General features: G+C 41.6%; 1 long non-coding RNA gene across 1 annotated transcript; it reads right to left on the bottom strand.

The window, feature by feature from the left end:
• Positions 1-3,293: 3,293 nt before the first annotated feature.
• On the bottom strand, positions 3,294-5,471 carry LOC146434553 (uncharacterized). Its single transcript, XR_014853439.1, has 2 exons — positions 5,352-5,471; positions 3,294-4,004 (listed from the first exon to the last, which is right to left on the bottom strand). It is a non-coding gene; the product is annotated as an uncharacterized LOC146434553 (long non-coding RNA).
• Between the last annotated feature and the right edge of the window lie 364 nt (positions 5,472-5,835).

The raw sequence follows: 5,835 nt of genomic DNA, 5'->3' as shown, positions 1-5,835 counted from the left end.
TTGGATCTGAGCTCCAGAGAACAAAATTCTAGAAATGTAATTCATGAACTGGAGGATTTGGGTTGGATGTATTTCACTTGCAATACTTGAAAGGAATCTAGTCACTTCCTTAAAGATAATCTCATGTTTTCATAAGGGTTACTCATGAAGGGTTACTCATCAACAAGGTTTCCAGATTGTTTGTCCATAGGAGGAATAAATCTTGAAGAATATCAAGATTTTATAGCCAAATTTGTGACAAGCAGTGAACTAAGTGCCTATACATGCAAAAACTACTCACCTGATGAAACGTCCCTGATTAAATAGATGGTTCACCAGAACAAAGAGAAGGAGTAAAAACTAGGGAAGGGGCGTAATTAATCAAGTATTTTTTCAAGCTACTACTATTCTTTTCTTCCTCCTTTTCCTGTACTTTAAAAAAACTTCATCCTCCTAGAATAGTCTATCAATAGCATAAACATTCACAACAGATTGGCCTAGAGTGGACTCTGATCCACTTTCACTATTAAGACAAACCTTCCATTGACCAGTGAGTTTGACCCTGAAATACACTCTTCTCATTGACTGGTCAGAGCTCAGCTTTGCTGCCCACTTCATGTGATGCACATCATGCACCTATTTATTTAGGATCCAGAATGAGAAGTGAGAGTTACTGAAAATCTGTTCTGAACTACTTTAGTTTAATTCAGAAATTTGTGGGATTCAGTGGAGAGCCAGCAAGACTAACCTAGTTGTGGAATCAGAATGTTAGCCATTGTCCATCAGGCCCTGGCCACATTATTTTTCAAATACAAATAATCTTTGTTGTGACTATGAATAAACAGGGTAGGGGTTCGGTTTGCCTTTTTTTTTTTTTTTTTAACTTTTACATGACATTTGGACATCTGTTGCTACAAAGAACTGTTCCAATATTTGACCTTAATCTTGTGGAGTACTTTCCTACACCTCCCAAATTTAATACCTTAATTTCAGCATGTGCAAGGTGTAAGATTAAGCAACTCAAGGATGCTTTGAGGCAATCTGGTCTATCATCTGCAGAGTGGTGTGTGAGTCTTCTGCCAATATCCACAGCAACAAGAAAAGAGCTGGATTATTGTCATAATGATTTTGTGTAAGGAAGATATAAAGAGGAATAGCAGAAAGAACAGTATCTTCAAAAATATTTCTGTGTAAAGTTAGGGTATGGCATAGGAAGGTAGAGAAGCAGTCATTAGATAATCTAGAGTTTAAAACCTACTCTATGTTATTTGTGACCACTATAAGTTACTCAGAAAAAACTTCGTTGCTCAGCCTAAGGCTTTGAATATCCTTACTCACAGTTCTGTAGCTTGTTCACTAGCTTCTTGATTTGATTTTGTACTTTTTATTAGAAAATTCTTCCTTTATGAATTTGAATATTGGCAAGCTACCCTTTGGCATGCTTCTTACCCAGGGGAGGTTGCTCAGTTATGCTGTGGTCCCTTTTATTGACTCCTAACTTACAGTTGCTTCTTGTCAGCCATTAATAGATAAATATTTTACTATCTGGTTTTTTTCATCTATTAAAATCTTACCTATACAGAAGGGTCTGGCAGCTGCAGAGTCCTCTTTGTACCCTTCACTCCATGACCTAACATGTCCTGGCTCTAGAGATTACAGTAAGTGTTACAATATCCCATTTAATGTTAACACTGCCTCATTTTTCAGGAATACCTATTATATCAAGTTCTCCTTCCATGGTCAAACACTCTGCTTTCACTTGTAATTATTTTTAAGCTCGTGGTATGCAGACATTGATATTACTTATTTTTTGCTATATACCTATTTTTAAACAATTCCTCTGCTTAGTTCCCTACTTCAGAATATACCAATGTGATTTCAGTTTAGTTATCCTCAATGTAATCCATCATCCCTCTTCCCATCATTTAGAAATGGATACAGAATTAAGATGCTGATGGGGAGAAAAGAAGATATGTGGAAATGCAGGCATTCTTTTACCCAAAGACATGACTACTTACATGCTACCCAGTGCTACCTACTACCCATGCTACCTACTTCATGCCACCCAGTGCAGGCAACTCCCTGCCTGATCCTGCAGGGAGTGATGAGGTTAGAGCTGTGTGGCCACAAACCCCTTTCCATAATTAGATCAGAGCTGCATTCTCCCTTGGAAATGCTCACTCCTTACCATCAAGACATGACATGTCAAAGCTCACTTTTCTTTATTTTTTTCTTTCTTTTTTTTTTTTTAAGCAATGGGACAGCTGATTTTTCCTAGCATTTTTTTCCCTGTCAGGAAAATGATAATGAAAAACAATTTCTACTTTGAATTTTTTTTAGGTATTCCATTACTGAGCCTTCCATTGGCTCACTGGAAACTGTGAGAGAGGGTTTGATTCTTTTCTGTGGAAAGAACATGGAAAAACCTTACTAGGCTTTTTGTAGCAAAAGAACAATTTTTCTTTTATCCAGGATTTTGCTTCAATTTTGTATAACATTTCTTTCAAAATACATGTCCCAGTTTCCTTTTAAACTTCTTTATTCTGTTCTGCTGCTGAAAAGCCTGCAAATGGAAGGGGAGAACTAGGAACTCCCCACGTCAATCAGCTCTATTCATTCAATGGCTATATTTATTAGTTTCATTAAAAACATATTGAGCAGCCCTGGTTCCTCAGTTCTGCACTCCTACACAATCCTGACTGCCTTGCCATCCCCGTGTCAGTAAGGGCTCTATCCTGAGGCCTCCCTCTGCTTGAGATTCCACATGAAGCATGAATCCAAGAGGATATCACATGCTCTTGGGCCTTGCTGGAAAGATTTCACAGAGCTTGATGAGTGTGGAGGGGGTTGGGGACAGTTAGATGAGGAAAAAATAAGTACCAAGATTAATTGATAGTTCTTTTTTTAAAAAAAGGAATGGAATGAAAAAATCTGTGTAAAGCTTGGAAAATGTCTCCATTGCTACTGCCATTCATTCACTGACATGAATGTACATGTAACATCTCACAAGCACATTGCTCACAAGCTACGGTTTTGTAGGAAATAGAACACTCTGGGCTGCCATCCGACAAAGGAGCAGTTCTTGGAGAAGGCTGTTAATTTGCTACATTTGTAATGCTGAAGCATGGACTAGTCCCCTTCAGAAAATGTTATGTTCTCTACATAACTCTTCCTGTTCTTATTAAAATCAAAACTATGTGGACAAGCAGAACCGCAGCAGGAGCCTGCTGCTTATGGGGCAAAAAGAATGGGTGCCAACAATAGTATTATAACTATATTGACTGTCTTTTAGCACTTTTGTTGGTGTCTTTAAAAAAAAAAAACTTTTTTATTGTATGGCAACATACAAAAAGCTTTGTATGAATCAAAAAATCTCCATACTCAGGACTGAGAATTAAAGTTGCAATTTAAGCACTACTTAAGTTGAACACCTTCCTAGTAGCTTTAGTGGTCTTTAGCTCAGACATCAGGCTAGAGACAACTTTTCAGAAAATGAAATTTCTTTCTGTATTCAGGCCTGAAGAGTGATCCATAAAAATCTATCTGCTCAAACACATTTGAACTAAACATCTTCCTCTCTTTGGAAATGATCTCTCTTTCTATAAACATCAGATTGAATAACTGCTACCTAAATACCCTAATTTCCTTCCCTATATATATATATCTGGACCACAAACTTTAACATCTACACCCTACAAGTCTTCAAGACAGGAAGAGACTGGAGTATGCACTGATACACTTAAGCTCTCCCAAGGATATATCACATACAATCTCTTCCATACATACCCTCTTTTGTTTTTTCTTAAGTGGGTCATAATGTATTAGCCCACAGTATCTTACATAACCATGGTATTTTTTGTCTTTTATGGCAATCGAGATTCAAGGATACAGCAAAAAAGATCTGGTTTCTACAAAACAAAAAAAAATCTTAGTATTACTTGCCCTGTCCTCAAAATGTTCTCAGACTTGAGTTGAGGTTTTCTTCGAATGTTTTGTCTTCATTGTCCTCTTGCTCCCTTTCTCTTCTGTAAAACAAAAAATCAGTAAGGCATTTAAATCTGAGTGTACGTTTCTCTATGAAATTGACACAAACATGCAAGCAATTTTCTCAGAGTTGTTGACTACTTTTCATCTGTTTAAGCAGCTTCCAAGCAAGTCCTTCCCTACACGGAAATAGGGCACTTCTGAAAAATGAAGTATAATTGGCCAAAACCCTTTTGACACAGTGATTCACTGACAGTGATTTCTGATTAATTAGGGACACATTCTCCTCTTGATATATATATAATGTAACTCCCACTAACGTCAAAGAGAAAGCTGCCCTTCTTAAGTTTGTCAGGCAGCAACTACCCAGGGGCTGGTCTGTTGTTCAGGGGCTGAACAGAATTGCTCAGCCTCTGGATGTTGTTTTCACCTGCCCACCACAGAGGGTCAACATCCTTCTGGTCCATGTGCCTCTTGCTGCCTGTAACACCAAGTACAGGCAGCGCAGGGGAAGGAGGAGGCCTGCCCAGCCTGGCGGCTGTCCTTGGCACAGCTGACATCTGGAAGCACAGTGTTGGACATCTGAGGAGCCAAGCTGAAATGGCCCAGCTGCCAGCAGCTGTTCAGAAAGCAGAACAGCTACTTCTCCTACTGCAGATCAATTAATTTTGGTCAATAGCTGGTCACAGTGACACAGTTGCTGTGATGCCGTGGTGCTCCCCTCACGGCCAGCTGCGGTCATCGGGAGAGCCCGAGAGCAGCTGCTGGAGGGAATGGCGCTGTGTGGGAGAATTGGCAGTGCTCATATTGACACAGAAAGGCACCTGGAGCCTCCAGGGGCTGCCTGCTCAGCATGGCTTGCATCACACTACTGAATTCTCTTATTTTCCCCACACAGTCTCCCAAAACACCACCCGTGTCTGTCCCTTCGGGCACCTGCTGGCCCTGGGCCCCACCCAGGCAGGGCTGCGGGGGTGTCTGATAGGGCCATACCAACAATTTAACAATTTAAGGGACAACTGGACCATCGCCCTGTGTTGAGTTTACTAATGAAAATGTGACCTGTGGATGCCTAGGTTGCTGGGTTTAATCCATAGCGTGGCTCAGGAGAGTGGGGACACAGCATGAGGAATGCTGACAGAAAAGCAGGCAATAGCAGGGTAATAGCAATGCCCACCACAAAGAACATGGCAGCAGTTTATACTTCTTTGGTTACATTTCATAATTCTTTGGTGAAAATAAAAACCCTCCTGGCTCTGCAGAAAGCCTGGACAGCTTTGCAGTGGGGGACCCCAAAGCAGTGAGGTAGGGGGTGGGGGAAGAGGGGTGACAGAATGACTGTACAGGGAGAGGGCAGCATGGCTTCCATGTACCTGGAAAGGACCCACCTGATGGGAGAACAAGTCATCCTGGGCTTCCCTTCCACCTTAATGCTGGAAGGGAAGCTGCTGAGGCCCTGAGCAGGGCTGGCTCCTGCAGTCCATGCCAAACGGTGCCTGCTGGGACAGGCCGCCTGTGCCAGGGCACCTGAGGGGAGAAAGGCACCATTCGGAGGCTCACCTGAGGGCTTTGGCCGTGAGGGGCCTGAGGAGCTCTGCTGAGGGCCTTGCTCTCCACAGGGCTAAGAACAGAAACTCACCTGGCAGCATGAAAACCTGGAAACAGAGAGAAAGGAGGAGTGGGCTGAGATCATTTGGGGAAATGCTTGCAAGATGAGCACCAGAAAACAAAGCAGAATGGAAACAGTTAAGGTTTATTAACAACCATTATTTGGGATTGCAGGGTGCTTGAGGTGATGCCTTGGTGCTCCCCACATGACTTTACCTGGAGACAAAGATCTGTAGCTGAGTCCTTCCGTTCTGTGCCACACCT

This window comes from Lichenostomus cassidix, chromosome 7, assembly GCF_008360975.1.
Source record: "Lichenostomus cassidix isolate B80296 chromosome 7, HeHo_3.0, whole genome shotgun sequence".
In the NCBI taxonomy this organism is placed as follows: Eukaryota; Metazoa; Chordata; class Aves; order Passeriformes; family Meliphagidae; genus Lichenostomus; species Lichenostomus cassidix.
This window is presented reverse-complemented; position numbering and strand designations above follow the sequence as displayed.